Source organism: Cupressus sempervirens, chromosome 1, assembly GCF_028749045.1.
Source record: "Cupressus sempervirens isolate cs-2001-9-10 chromosome 1, ASM2874904v1, whole genome shotgun sequence".
In the NCBI taxonomy this organism is placed as follows: domain Eukaryota; kingdom Viridiplantae; phylum Streptophyta; class Pinopsida; order Cupressales; family Cupressaceae; genus Cupressus; species Cupressus sempervirens.
In genome coordinates this window covers 315,033,319-315,049,173 of record NC_143118.1, presented here as the reverse complement: position 1 = coordinate 315,049,173, position 15,855 = coordinate 315,033,319, and the positions used below count along the sequence as shown (strand labels likewise).

At 35.4% G+C, this 15,855-nt stretch overlaps 1 pseudogene; it reads left to right on the top strand.

Moving 5' to 3' along the window:
- The first annotated feature begins 8,984 nt into the window (after positions 1–8,984).
- LOC149577385 (uncharacterized) lies at positions 8,985–11,252 on the top strand (annotated as a pseudogene).
- The last annotated feature ends 4,603 nt before the right edge of the window (positions 11,253–15,855 follow it).

Sequence of the window (15,855 nt, the reverse complement as noted above, 5' to 3'; positions counted from 1 at the left end):
TCTTTTATCTGTATTCAGCACTAGACCTTGGAGCATTTCCTTGAGTTCCTCTATTCCGTTTGAGGATGTGGAAGCTTGGGGAACTAGAGAAAGGGCTTGTGACCTAGAAATTGTAGGAAGGGGGGCTATTGCTGGTTGGTGGTTGGGCACATTAGGAAAGAAAGGCATAGGAGGCCTTGGAGCCAACTTTCCACATTGTATTAGGATATTCTCAGCTTTTATAGCTGTCTCATAAGCATTTAGTAATGTATCCCCTCCCATAGTTTGGATTGTGGTGGCAATGTCATTATTGAAAGCTCTAAGGTAATGCAAGAAGGCATTACCAGGGGTAGGTTTCACTATAGTAGGTATTCTGTCCCATTTCTTTTGGAATCTATAATTAAAATCAGTCATACATTCATGAGGGGCTCTTTTTATTGTAGTCAGCTGCTCTAGTAGTGACAAATGGTCACTCTTATCCTCAAAATGTTTGCATAATCCTGCTCCTAGTCCATCCCAATCAGTTATGGAACCATGAGCTAAGCCTCTATACCATTATAATGCTTTTGCTTTTAAAGATGAGGCTAGAAGTCTGATGGCAACATCATCTTCTATAATACCATGAATATTGTAGACATTCGCTACCTCTTGGATATGCTCTAGAGGGGAAATAGAAGTTTCACCAGTAAAAACAGGTATACTTTTTAGTGCAGATACTGGTATATCATGTCTTTGGGCTAACAATAGAGGACTTCCACCATTAAAGGTGGAAAAAGCATGAACTCTTGGCTGTGCCATATAAACAAGTGTTCTATTGATGGGTGTTGATGGAAATCTAGGCTGAGTTCGAACAGTAGGGGGAGTAGAGACAGATCTTACAGGTATATCAACTATTATTCTACCCCTAACTGGTGATAATGAAGTTCTAGTCCTTCTTCTCCTAGGATTTGAAAGAGAAAGCTCTTGATATTGAAATTTACCTCTAGAAGACGCCCTTGTTTCAGTCCTGGGCATGAATTACTGCAAACTTGGTCTGGAACCAGACTTTTTTGATGTTCAGAATCACCAAGTACTTGAAGAATCAGCCTCTTAAAGGCTCAAAAAATGAAGCCAACACTACTTCTTCAGCATTTATCTCTAGAATTCTTTCCTCTTGACACCAGTAGACCTGAAATCTTCTGATATGAGTCCCACCAGGCATGCCAAAAACTATTGTCACTTAGGTTTGGACCCTTGTCCAAGGCCTATGCGCAAGGACAACCTAGTGAAACATGGAAACAACCTCCAAGCTGTGGGACTTGAACTACGAGGTTGAGTCTCTGGAGAAGGCCAGCTTCCTCTTACCGTCAGGGCACACCTATCTATTCTCAGAAGGGAAAGGGAGAAAGAGAGCACTAAAGCAAATCTACCTAGTCTAATCTAAGGCGGTGATGCACCAAACCAGAGTGTTCAGACTCATTTCTGCCCATATATGCACTACAGAACTAGGGTAACATCCAAAGTCATACATTCATTCAGACTTATATCGACCAACAACCACATACAGATCAGGAAACCAATTGAATAACACCAGGAACAGAAGATTTCACTTGTATATTATTCAATAGGCCAAAGATAGATACAGTATGCAGACCACTGATCTCAACAATGCATCAACGAGAGGCAAAATGATACACATACACGTTAATGGCTGAAAGAGATGATACAGGATGTTTATCTAGCTCAGAGACAAAGGGATTTTTCATCACAAGTTTGCAAGTAGCAGTCAAGAAAATCAGGAAGAGTCGACCCTAAGATCAGATCACCAAACTGCCTTTATAGATTAGGCATAACTGAAGATTTCTGCATTACATTCACTTCTCACCTTCTGGCATTAACTTTCCATCCTGAGAATCCAATCAAAGATCTAATCTGAACATGGCCTGGATACCAAGAAATCTGATATCCCTCTGAGAAAGAGCCTGGAGAAGACAGGAACGGCGCCACAACATTCCCTGACATGGTAGATGGATCGACCAGATGGATGGAGTGTCTTCCTGCACTTGGCATTCATTTCGAGTTAGTAGCAATTAATCCCACTATCAAATTGTGGCAAAACCCGGATTTCTCATCATTCATGATTTGTGCACCCATCAGAATCGATCAGTCAAACAGGCTCGATGAGCCAACTGGGCCATGCAGGCCAATCACAACTTCGATCTCGCCACCCTAGTAGTCTCTTACATTTGACTGGGCGCTTACCACCTTTTCCACATGACTGGGCGCTATGTCGCTATTGAAAAAGTCTTCGAAGATCTCGATAACGCCATAGCGCCTACGGGTTTCAACCTGACTGCGCCACCTTTCATCATCTTGCTGTAACCTTATGTTAACCACCACGTCAACTGCAACGATTGCAATGACTGCCAAATGCCGACCGTTTTACTTACTGCGCTTCCAAATCTGGGCCCACGAGGACACGCGACGCACGGGCACTAACTCGCTATCATAAAACTCGTGCGGCTTCTCCATGGTGAGATAGCGCCCGCTGCTGATCTCCGTAGATCTGACGGTCACAAAACTTGACCTCCCGCGACCCACCTTCTCTATTGAATTATCGGGCCTGCTGGTACGTGGCATCTCCTTGTTGGTCTATTGGCTATTTGAATCTAACTGCGCCGGTGGCATGAAATGTGGCCCTGCCAGGACACGTGGTGCATGGATGCTATGTCGCCGACGTTAACTCCTGGGCAAGTCTCGATAGCGAGACAGCGCGAGTCGTAGATCCCTGAAGATCCAACGATCGTGAAGACTCGCCATTCCTTCTGAAACTACTGGGCCCGCTGTATGCTATGCGTCGACTCATACACATGGCACCTCCTTATTTGGCTCGACACAACACTAGCTGGCAACCCAAGACCTGATTCACAGAGCGACCACGTGTCAGCTAGGCAGCATGTCACTATGCAAAAATTGAGGCCAAATTCCCATAGCGCCATAGTGCCCACTGACAGAGTGCCCTGAGATTTACATGTGTCCCCCATCCGATTCACCATGTCGACTGCGCTTGCACAGTACCCGCTGGGGCCCATCCGTCTGATCATTCCTTGCCACGGTGAACTTTCTGTTTGGGCGCTATGTCACCATTGGAAAACGCATGAGTTTTCCGTTGGCGCCATGGCACCTTGCCGTATTTTGAATTTTTTGGGCTGTGAAACTTGTTTGCCCGTCGCCATGAAACTTTCGACCTGCCATACTCTGCGACCTGCGATCGAACCTTGAATGACACCTGGCAATCCTTGGTGAGACCTGGTCCTGTTGATCCACGTGGCGGATGGTCACCATGTCGCTATGATAAAATCCACACATCTTTGCCATAGTGAGATGGCGCCATTCGTTGATGCGACCAAATCTGACGATCGTAAGGACTCGTCGTACCTCATGCTTTCGCCCTCCCTATCGGTATACCTGGCATCGCTTTGAGACACAGCCCCACCTGCCACGCGTCACCAGGGCGCAATATTGCTATCATAACCCTCGCGCAACTCCTCCATAGCGTGATGGCGCCTACCGTTGATCCGAGCTGATCCAACAGTGGTGAATGTAAGCCCCGACTGTGTTAGCCGTGCTGACAGGTATTTGACTTGGCATACGTCGTTCCTCTTGATTTTTCGCCGTGACACCTGATTCCGTTGGTCGTTGAAACCCGCCGCCATGAATATTTCCACCGGGCGCTATATCGCTATGGAGATTTTCCGACCGATATGCGATAGCGACATAGCGCCAAGGGCGTCAGAGAACCTTTTTTGACCCATAGAATGCCAGACCCTCCCCTGCAACGTGTCGTCAGGCCATCATCGTGCTATAATAAATATCTTGCATTTCTTTTATAGCGCGATGGCGCCAACCATCGGTATCGCTTACATTTGACGGCCACAAACTTGCAGGTCGTAACATTAGAATACTTAACCGTTGCACGAGCCACGCTTTCAAATTTAAATCCTTGGCGGTAAAACCAGAGGTAACAATAGTTCTTCAAGGCTCGATTATAAGGGTGTTAAGTTCCTAAATGGCTATCCTTTCTGACCATTATCTTGGACTACCCATCACTTTTAAGTAGGTTACTCCCCAATTTATGAACTTGATAGTAGTCTATGTAAATAAAGTTGGCAGGATGGAAAGTGAAGGTTCTTAGTAGTCTTGACAAGTTAAAATTACTCTCAAACCTCATTACAGGGTATTCTTTTTATTTCTTATCCCTACTCAAAATTTTTTGAAGTACAACAAAATTTCTTATGGTCAAGAAGATAGGAGATTTCAAGTATGAGCCTTGTTACCTAGGAGATGGTTTGAAAACTAGAGCCTTGAGGAGGGTGAAACTTGAGAAATGTTGTTGATCTTAATCGAGCTCTTAAAGTGAGTTGGGGGTTGATAATAAACGTTTTGGGATGGTGTAGAATTATGAAGGCCAAATATCATAGAGGCTTACCTTTCCAATATCATTTTCCATTGTTGACCTCTCGACTAGATCAACAATATGGACCAACACTGTTAGTAACAGAGAACTTCTAAGGAAGGGTGTGAGATTGATGATTAGGAATGACAACAATATGAGATTCTATGATGACAATTGGATTGGATATACCTTATGTAGAACCTAGTATAATTTAGTAAGGGATTCTTATATAAATTAGTTTGGTATATGGCTAAATAACTATATTGATAACAACAGGAAATGGGAAAAGCTTCACCAAATCATATAGAAACAAAATTTGATCCTGGAGCTTAAAAAAACTAAGCATCCCAAATTTTAACATTCCCTATCGAGGATTCTATAGTTTGGGATTAAAATACCTCTAGGGATTTTAGTTTCAAATATTCCTATGATATTATAATTGACCATGTGGAGGGCATGGACTGGAATTTTTTTTGGAACTCAAGCATCATCCCAAAGATTGACTACTTGTAATGTCCTCATTTTCGCAATTGACCAAGTGTGTGTGCGTTAGCCTTGTTCTACATGGTCCCGAGGGCTAACGAACGGTTTAATGAAATCTTGGAGTGTTTTGGCCTAGTCATTTCTAGTTTGGGCCAAAACGAAGTTGATTTACTATGTTTTAGGCATACTTACTATTTTTAGTAAGTTAGCAGGACACAGTGTAGGTCAATTTTGGTGATTGGATTTGATACTCCTCGGTGAGAGCTTTTCGATGAGCTATCACTCGCATTATTCGGAGTTAGATTGCTAATACATTTTAATGCCTGAAGTTTTATTAAACTAACATCTAATTTAATTGTAAAATCTTAAAATGTTACTTTAATATTTATTTTATGGGGATGTGTACCCAAGGGAGACATAAGGGGTATTTTTATATATGTTTTATATACTACACATCTTTTATCCCACATTACCCATATGAGTTGAGCAGACCCTTGGAAATAGAATAAAAGGAAGCATTTGTGGCTTCATTAGGGAGGTTGAATATGAGAAGAAATTTGTTATTGGCTTCATTATCAGGCAATTTAGTTGCATTTCTAGCTACAAGAAGATTTTTTATTTTGCTTATATCTTCTTCACTACTTTTCCGACGCTTATGCCACTTTGAGGGAATGATATTACAAAGGTAGTGGACTGATTGAAGGACAAAGTACTGTAGCGCCAAGTTCAAAAGCATGGGCTGGAGTATTATGTCAATACTGCTGAAGTAATTAGTGAGTTGATAAATCTGCAATGTATTTAGTTATATGAATTCTGAAAATAACATTTTATTAGTAGCAGTTCATTTCCACTTTGCATATTATTGTAGTTTCTTTCTTGTTTATGTTGTATGATACCAATTCCATTCACAAAACAGAACAAACAAATAAACGTTTGATTTTCAGAGTTATAAAGGGTTTAAAACATTAAACGAAGAAATAAGAGGTTGAATGCAAACTATATGACAAAATTCCTTTCAGAAAATTGGTTTAGTTTTTTGGGACATCCAGGATGCCCATTACACTTCTTCCTGTGGGTGACACTAGATGGAAGCGTACTCTTTCTCTGCTTCTTTTAGCTATTCTTCATTTATTTTTATTCTCACTAACCACTCAGACTCCAAAAATGTAGACTTTCAGGGAGAGCTAGAAGCAAAGTTACATGACCAAGGTTATTCTCTGCGTAATATATTTGGATAAATTAATGGCCCGAGCTTTATTTGATTGTCTTGCTTATTAACCAGACGATTCATGCAGGTTTAATGAACCAAATACAAAACATGGATGCAAAAGGAGATACAGCTTTGCATTTAGCTGTAAGAGAAGATCTCGTTGATTTGGTGAAAATATTGGTAATGGCAGTTTGTATAATTGCGCAAATAGAAAAGGAGAAACTCCCCTAAAAGGCGATGATATCTCCAGCAACTCCCACTCATCGTCCTTGTGCTGGTTGAACCTTGTTTAGCCTTCAGGGCTCAATACGACCATGTGGTGCTTGAATATTCCTCTCACACGTTATGTGGTATACAATGGTGTATTGGGATGGTTAGATTATATTGTTGTAGTTTTTATTACATATGTTCACAATATAATTAAAATGTAACTATTGTAGGAAGATGGTTAAAAAAATTGTATTCTTCTTTTTTGAAAACTTTGATATTTTTATTATAAATATACAAATTCTCTCCAAATTTTATATATGTAACTTTTATATTTATATTTTAAATACTTTTTATTATTTTTATAATCAATAATATGTTTTTTTATTTTTATGATTAGATAAATAAATGATATAAAAAAAAATCTTGTTTTATAACAAATTTTTTTCTAAGTGACCATAATTTTTATTTATTTATTTACTATTATTTTCATAGATCAAATAGATATAAAACTTTTAGTGTTATAAAAGATGATCTCGACTTGTGGTTAGGCACTCAAAGATTTTGGGATATCAAAGTGTCTCACTACTACAAGGAGGTCAATTCAATCACATATTTGTTACCTAACATGGGGGCGGGGCTATAACAAGGGTCTATGTGAAGAATAATGATGTTCAAAATTCATAAAAAATTCAGTTCCACCATTAATGTTCTATTTCAAAATAAAGATTATCATGACTAAGTATGGTCCCATAGCACGATTTTTGGTTGGATTATATAGTTTAATGAAATAGGTTTTTGTTTCCTAGTCTTCATTGTAATGTGCAATCATGCAACACCATATTAGATTGCATATTATAAGGAGAAATATTGTCTCGTGTAGTTAACATTCTCATTCTTCAATGTGAGATTTGTGAACTTCTCGAGATAGTTTATATTAGCTTTTTCTAAATAATACTTTTAAATTGATTTAATTGCATTCACATAAGACAAGTGTTATAATAAAAAAAAATGCTTTATGTTATTGCAAGAATAGGGCCTACTTTGTTTGATATTATAGGTTACTTCTTTGTTAAGAATTTATTGATATTGGTATATTTGATTGTAGAAAATTTATTTTTGAAACATGGTCTACATATTTTTTGTGTCATTTCAAACATATTTACAAAAACTATCTAACTTGGAATGTATAGCTCCTGACGCTAGGCTTTACTTCTTCTTGCATGTTATCCCTCAGCATGAACTTGACTTGACTATAACTAAATTGACCTTCTAAATTACTCGACATGCATTGCCTTCTAAATCACTTGGAAACCATTTAAATGCTTGGCAACATTTGTGCACTTGTGCATGAAAAAATAGTTACACATGGTTGACTAATTGGACATTGGTTAATGCAATATATGCTACTAAAATAATAAAATAAACAATGTGAGAATGTTTTATGTGTTGCAAGTTCATTTTCATGATAAGTATTTTTTACTACAACTCGGTAACAATAACATAATAACTGTAAGGTAACACTAATTTTTTATGAGTTCATTGAATGATATCTTTTGATGTTAATCATTAAGCTATATAGTTACTAAAATGTTTTAAAGCCCTATAAGATAACTGGATATAATTGATTCAACCCCCAAAAGGTAAAGATTATTTAATTAATACAAAAATGGATAGGGCATAAACATGACCAATAATGTAACTTCAATTCAGAACAAATGACACGAAATGAAGTCACAAGAATTCAATTCAAACAACTAGCTAAATGAAAAAAATATGTTGGAGATAAGATCACCAGCTCTTTCTTGACCCTAATTATCAAGTGATGAGTTGTCAAAGTTTAGTTTGACCTGACTAGGGATCTGGGGGGACCACTTAACTGGGTTTCTTACTCTTATAATGTGTCCAATCCTTAGAAAGAGGGCTCTGATGAGTAATATGGTAAATATTGTTTATAATTTCCTTTATGTTATTTATTTTCAAATGAATCAAACTTTTCTCTTAAAGCCAACATTATTCCTAAAAACTTGACTCTTAATAGAATTGCAAATTATAAGGAATTTATACATCTCCTTTAGTCATAAATGTTTATAGCTACCTTATTATTTGGATGTATTTATTCAACAAAGAAAAATTCTATTATTATTATTATTATATATAATGTGTAGATCTAAAAGCATTTAAGTTAAATTGTTTAGTGTTAAGAAATGATTTATTGAATTGGTAATAACTTGTGATGAAGACATTCCACATTCTCTCAAACATGAGTATGTTGATTATTACACCTGATTCTCCTCCTTTATATTAAAGGGCTTATTTTTGTAATGATGTATGCGACCAATAGAACAAAAGTTTTCCAATTTATATTCCAGATGTCTCACAGACCAAATGCACACCCAAACGCAATTGCTAGTTTCATACACGGTGGCGATATTGAACGACAATGGGTGTTAATGGAAGATTCTACTCTAATGGAGGAGAATGACGTCATAGGGTAGCATAATATATCCTGTCAAATTGAGCTTATTGGTAGGCACGGGGAAATAAATTGGCAACATAGATCCATTAAGGTGAATTCACTGTACCCAGCTACGAGCTAAGGAAGCTGTATTCCCTATAAAGAAAAGATTAAGCAGTCTTCAGGGTTAACGTCACTAAATTCTTTGAAAAATGGATACCATATCGACCTTTTTCGATGCTTATGAAAGGGGTAACGCAGTCGCTACAAGAAAGCTACTCGGACAGCTTGAGCTGTCAAGCTTAATTCAAAAGAAAACCTTGGAAGGAAGAACATGTTTCCATATGGCGGTAGTTGCAGGGGATCAAGGCTTTCATGTCTTAATATCCACTCTTCTTTTAGTTAGAAGCCTATTCTTCGCTTATTTCTCTTGTTTAACTACTCTTATCTAATAAAATGCAGATTTGTTGCGGGATTTGGCAAAAGGCTACGAGATTCGAGTCATTCTCTTCCTAAACTCATTTTCAGTAATTCGCAAAGCTATGCCTTATTTGTTTGTCCTTCTTAATTGCGTGATTCATGTAGGTTTGATCAACATAATAGAAAAGGGCGATGAAAAAGGAGACACGGCTTTACATTTAGCTGCGAGAAAAAATCGCGTGGAGCTAATTAAACAATTGGTAGATTTGAATGCCAATTTGTGTGAGTATACAAATAATGAAGGAGAAACTCCACTAAAATTGGCAGTAATCCTGGTATCCAGAGAACCTGTAGAGTTTTTAATAACTCGCACAACAAATGCCCTGCACTACATTGTGGAGCTTAACCAAGTCAAGCTTGTGGAACATTTAATTAAGAAAACGGTAAAGTTGTCAGCGCTTATCAATTAGCATTACTGCCCTCCAACAAATCCGCATCCAGAAAATGAAGGTAATGGTGCTACAATTCCCCACCATCTCACGGAAAGTGACAAGCTAGTTGTTCAGCGAGGGGACACTCCTTTGTACATTGCTGCAAGGAACAAATATGAGAGCGTAAGAAACTTTTGGGGTCTTAATGCCCACCAATCTTCACTTTTTAAGGATACTTTTGTGGAATAGATGGTGAATTTACTGGTAAAAGTGCACGGGGTGAACAAGCTTGCGCGGAACAGTGGGGAGAAGACACCATTTGAGATTGCAAAAGAAGTCACCAAGTACCATGAATCATTCAGGATTATTTAAAAGGTGGGAGATTTTAGAGGGAAGCATAAGCATTTCACGTGCTGTGTACCATAGGTGAACCTTAAAAAGTACAACAATGCGAGGTCAATGGTAAACAATGCCTACGAAGAGAGACACAATGCAGAGCTCGTTGTGGCGGCACTTTTGGCCACCATGACATATGCCACTGCTTTCACAGTCCCAGGCGGTTTTCAGTCTGGTGATCAGGCTGGTGTTAAAGAGGATCTTGGGAGCCCTCTTCTTATATCCTTCACTTCGTTTAAGCTCTTCATTATTTTCGACTGCAAAGCCTTCTTTCTCTCCCTCTTTGTTTGTATCATGTGGGAGATGAGCCCTCACTTACAATAGAGAACAGGATGAACAAGATGATGTTCATGACCATCAATAGTTTAGTGGTTTGCTACAGCTTTGCATTCACCGCATTAGGTTTTATGTCTACGGTCCGTTTGGTTCATGCAATTTAGAAAACCCAGATTTCTACAAATCTTGGTTTAGCCAAATCAAAGTTTTGTATATCTTCATTCTGATTTTTGGGATTTTACTGAAACTGTTTGTTTCACTCGGAAGATGCATGTGAAGACATATAAAGGCGAATTTCAAAAAATAGTCCAATCTATTGTTTTTACACTCCTTAAAAAACAAAACCAGGTTTTGATTTTCAATTCCTACTTTTTTTAGGAAGTTGGAAAACCTGATTTTGAGGCAAAATTGGAAGTCCTGTATACTAATTCCATTTTGCAAATTTTGAAACAAACGCACAAATTTTCAAATCCAGGTTTTGAAAAAGCCAATTCCTGTCATCTTCATTATTTTCGACTGCATAGCCCTCTTTCTCTCCCTCTTTGTTTGTATCATGTGCGAGATGAGCTCTCAGCTTACGACAGAGAACAAGATGCTGTTCATGACCATCAACAGTTTAGTTGTTTGTTACAGCTTTGCATTCACCGCATACGGGTTTATGTCGGCGGTCTATGCGATGATGGCTCGTAAGGTAAAGACCTTCTCTTGGGTTATTTTGGGAAGTCTCATTGCCATTACTTTGTGTGGGGTTCTCGCATTTGTGCATCAATCGATACACTTTGTAGCGAAGCGGGAAAGATTTCATTGGCTCCTCAGTGTATCTCTTATATGGATGAAATTGCTCAAAACGTATGGTTGGTAGTAGAATAGTGTGGGCTTCTCAACGGTCTCTATTTTGCTGATGAAGTTATTCATGATTTTATCTGTGGGCATTGCAAGTTCAGTGGACTGCGTTAGGAAGATGAAGGTAGCCTCAACCAGGCTTAGCTTGCTATTGGATATTACATTTGATGTTTGATTATTGAGATGAGAAACAATATGAAATTAATGTTAAAATATGAAAAGTTATTAAACCAAGAGCTCTTTGAGAGCTGGAGTCCCTGCCTCTAGGGAAACAAATTGGACGTAATATTTGTTAAAATTATGGTTTTGAAAAGAGAAGTTATAAATTTTAGCAAATTTACTTTAGATTTTTAGTTAGTATTTTAAAATTTAATTTTATAGAATAATGTGGCGACTAGCCATCGTCTAAAAATATACAACATAATGTAATGCATTGTAAAATTGCGAGATTTGAATAAATAAAATTTTAACTAAGAAGTTTAAGATTTTTAGAATTTTATTACATAAGTTAAATTTGGAGATTAATTGTTTTTAATTTTTTTAATTGATATATAGTAAAGTTCATCTATATAAAGCAATACAATTCTTAATAGCAATAATATATTTTAATAAAAAATCAAATTTAGTAATTATTGATTTATATAAAACCAATTTTTAAAATAATATAAAATATATTAACATTTTTAAATACTATATTCAAAACTAAAAATTGTGATATTAATATTGATAAGACATTATTTTTGTTGTGAAAGATAAAAAAATGACTTTTTAATAAATCTAATCAACTTGTGACAAATATCTAAATGATAAAGTTGTAATTATTTTATAACTCTAATGAACTTGTGACAAATATACAAAAGATAAAGTTGTAATTAATAATGAACTTGTCACAAATATGTAAAAGATAGAGTGCAATTAATGAATTCATTAATGCATGTTAGAAAATATTGTATTTTTTCAAATGGAATAATAAAATAAACCCCACCAAAAATGTAATGGACCAATTAGAAAATTGTAATAAATCAATATAAATTAATTTTAAAATAGAAAGTTTGTTGAACTTTAGGCATAACTTTAGAAATAGAGTAATTGTTCTCCAAAAATTAATAGAGTGGGGGTAAAAAAAAACATTAGTACCCTGCCTATTTATAAGCAGGGACTAATAATATATAATTGTTTCTATTATTTAAGAGTTAATGTGTTAGGTTAAAATACGACATTATTGTTGAATCAATAATGTTCAAGTTTTAATGGTAGTTAATATCTGAATTTAGGATCCTACCTTTGGTTTGGTTGGAAAGTTTCAATGTGTTTTTAGTAGTTGTTTCAGATGTTATAAATGATAATATTATGAAATTATAATTTTTTTTTATTAATTTTGTTGATTGGTAAGACATTTAGTTGTTGGAATCCTTAACTATCAATATATATATTCTTATCTTTTACAAAGAAAGATTTAATAATTTATTATAGAATCAGTCATATTTCTTTTTAATTAATACTTTTAATATTAATAAAAATATATTTTAAGGAATTAAATTAATATTTTAACAAAAATATCTGATATAGGATTGCCCTCATTATCATTCCTTTTCCTAAATTATTATTATGGTGAGCTTCACAATTTGTTATTTAATAAAATTTTCATTTTATTTAATTTTATAGTTCTTTAAAACATTTGATCTTAATTATTAATTTATTTTTAAATTGGTGCATATTGACTGATTAGTTCTTGTATCATAATTTATTTCGACTACAATTAAAATAAAATTATAATTTTACATTTCAAAATGAAAATAAATACTTTTAAATAAAAAATAATTTATATGTTGAACATTTGAATTGAAAATAAAACAATTGTAAATCAAATCAAAGTAATGATTAAAACTATATAAATAATAAGAAACACATTCTTATTTTAATTGATATTATTTTGAATTTTGAAAACTTTATTATATTCTATTTATTTGTTTAATACATTGAAACATAATGTTTTATCTTCTTCTTTTTGTTCCATCTATTTATTTATTTAATACATTGAAACATAATGTTTTATAGTTCCACCGTGTTTGGGGAATAATTATTTATTTCAAATCGCTTGCAGTTTTGGTAAAGTGTCATTCTGTCAACTCGACTCGGAAGACATTGCAATTCCTTTTGTTGAGAACATTCACCTTGTGCTCTTTCATTATTATTCCTTTCATTGAACCATGGTGAGGTTTTATGTTCCCAATTGACCACATACATGCACACAACTTAAATTTATGGATTATAATTAATTTTCAGAATCTTTTTAATTTCTTAGCATTCAAATATGCAAAAATTCAAAGCTTAATTTTACTTTATCTTGTTGTCCAGTTGCAGCCATCTTTTGTATATATGCCTTATACTCCCGTCAACGTCCATCCAGTACTTGCAAGTCGCTGTAATGTATGAATAGATTTGATAAAAGTTGATTAAGAAAAAAATCTCAAGCATCAAGATTACATAATCTTGTTCTCTAACACTAATATTTTTAATGTATCCATATTATCACAAGGAAACCCACCCCTCTCTTTAATATCTCAGACACTAACATGCTCTCAAGCCCACTTAGTCAAGTAATCACCCACTTTGTTCTAATTTAGGAGAAAGTGGTAATAAGATACAAATTTGAAGGAGTGGCTTTGGCTAATCATTCATGTAAGGGTGACAAATGTGAACATTGGAGAACAAGTGGTTGGGGAAGTTAGGAGGACAAGGTGCTTTTAAGAGATAAAATGACTTAAGACATAACTGGTTATTTATCTTAATTATTTTGGACTACAAATGTGCACATATTTAGGGGAGTAATTAGGCTAGTTGGAGAGAATTATGGGGTGGTTTACTTTGGAGTTAGCAAATGTAGGAGGATATTTCACATTAAGGGGTCGAGGCTTAAATAAAAATTAATTTAAAGTCTATCTAAAGGAAGTAGCTAAATGAATTGAATTCAAAGGATATGATAATTTACTTAATTTCATAGTCAAAGGGAAGAGAAGATATTTACTTAACAAAATTAATGCAAAAATTTATTTAATCAAATCTACTGTATGAGACATAAGAAAAATTAATTAAATAATGCTAAGATATTTTATAAAAAATGGTTCTATTAAAGGAATAACTGAAACCTAATTTATTAATTAAATATAATCAAATTCATGCATTCCCTAGGATGATTTCTGACCAATCCATGATTTTATTTAGCTAGGCCAATCACGATTCTTCAGCTTGTAAACCCTTTTGATATGAGATTATGTGCCACATGCACCCTCATTTCAAGGAGTGCATCAAGTAGAGGTAGAACATTGGAGTGCAAGATATAATTATTATAGAATAGCTGGAAAATTAGAAAGTATTAAAAGAGAGGTGACTACTTGGATGAAATCCACTTTCGGGGACATTTTTAAACACAAAAAGATATTACAAAGAAGCTTGAGGATACTCACAGTGCCATGGCTAATGGCGATTAGTTTGAGGATATTAACAAGGAAGAAAGGGAATTAAGAAATAAATGAAAAGAAATTTTTCATAGGGAGGAAATCTCTTGGAAGCAAAGATCCTAGGTCCAGTGCCTTACTGAGGGGGATAGGAATACTGAATTTTTTCACATGTATGTCTCTAAAATGACAATAACCCTATTATGAAGCTACAAAATGACAGTAATGGAGAGCATCTTGAGGAAGCTGATTTAGGGAACTAGGATACTAAATACTTTCAAGATATCTACAATCAATCAAAACTTTCTCCTAATAGGATTACGAGTGAGGAACTTGTAATAATCATAACCCTAGTGGTGGACGACGATATGAGTTATAATTTGATCAAGAAAGTGATTGAGGATGAGTAGAAAGAAGTGATTTTCTCCATGGGAGCCTTCAAGGCCTTAGGCTCGGATGGCTTCCATCCTGTCTTCTTTCAAGAATTTTGGGACATCATAAAGAATGACCCGACTCCTGTGGCTAGAGACTTTATCAATGAAGGGAGATTGTTAATAGAGTTTAATCAAAATTATATTATTATTGTTCACAAAGTTGGTGAGCCAGCCAAGATGAATAATTTATGATCTATCAACCTTTATAATACAATGTACAAGATCCTCCCTATATCCTTGTCAATCACTGAAACCACTTCTAGACATGTTGATTATCCCACCTCAAAATGGCTTTGTCCCTAGATACTAGATTTTTTTATCCAATTATTACTGCTCATGAAGTCCTACAATCTATATAGAGGAGTAAGAACCTGAACATGACAATGAAATTGGATATCTCAAAGCCATATTAAAAAATGTGATGGGACTTTATATTTGAAATCATTGCTGGACTTGGATTCGAAGAGAAATTTATCCACTTTCTAAAGGAGACATTCAAGTTTGTCCAATTTTTTGTTCTCCTTAATGACACTCTTTGGAAGCTCTTTAACACCTCTAGAGGGTTTAGGCAACTTGACCCCCTTTTTAGCTATTTATTTATGATTTTTTTTGAGGTCCTTGGAAGAAATTTTATGACTATGGCTCAATAGGGTTACATAAAAGACATCAAACCTACTATGATCCTTTACCAAGAGGTTCTTCAATAGTTTTTCGATGATAATTTCTTGAATGGAATTTCTTGATTAGAAAGGATAGATGCTGGAAGAAGCTCCTTGATTGTTATGTCAAGGCTTTGGGACAAAATTTTAACATTTCTTTAGCTCT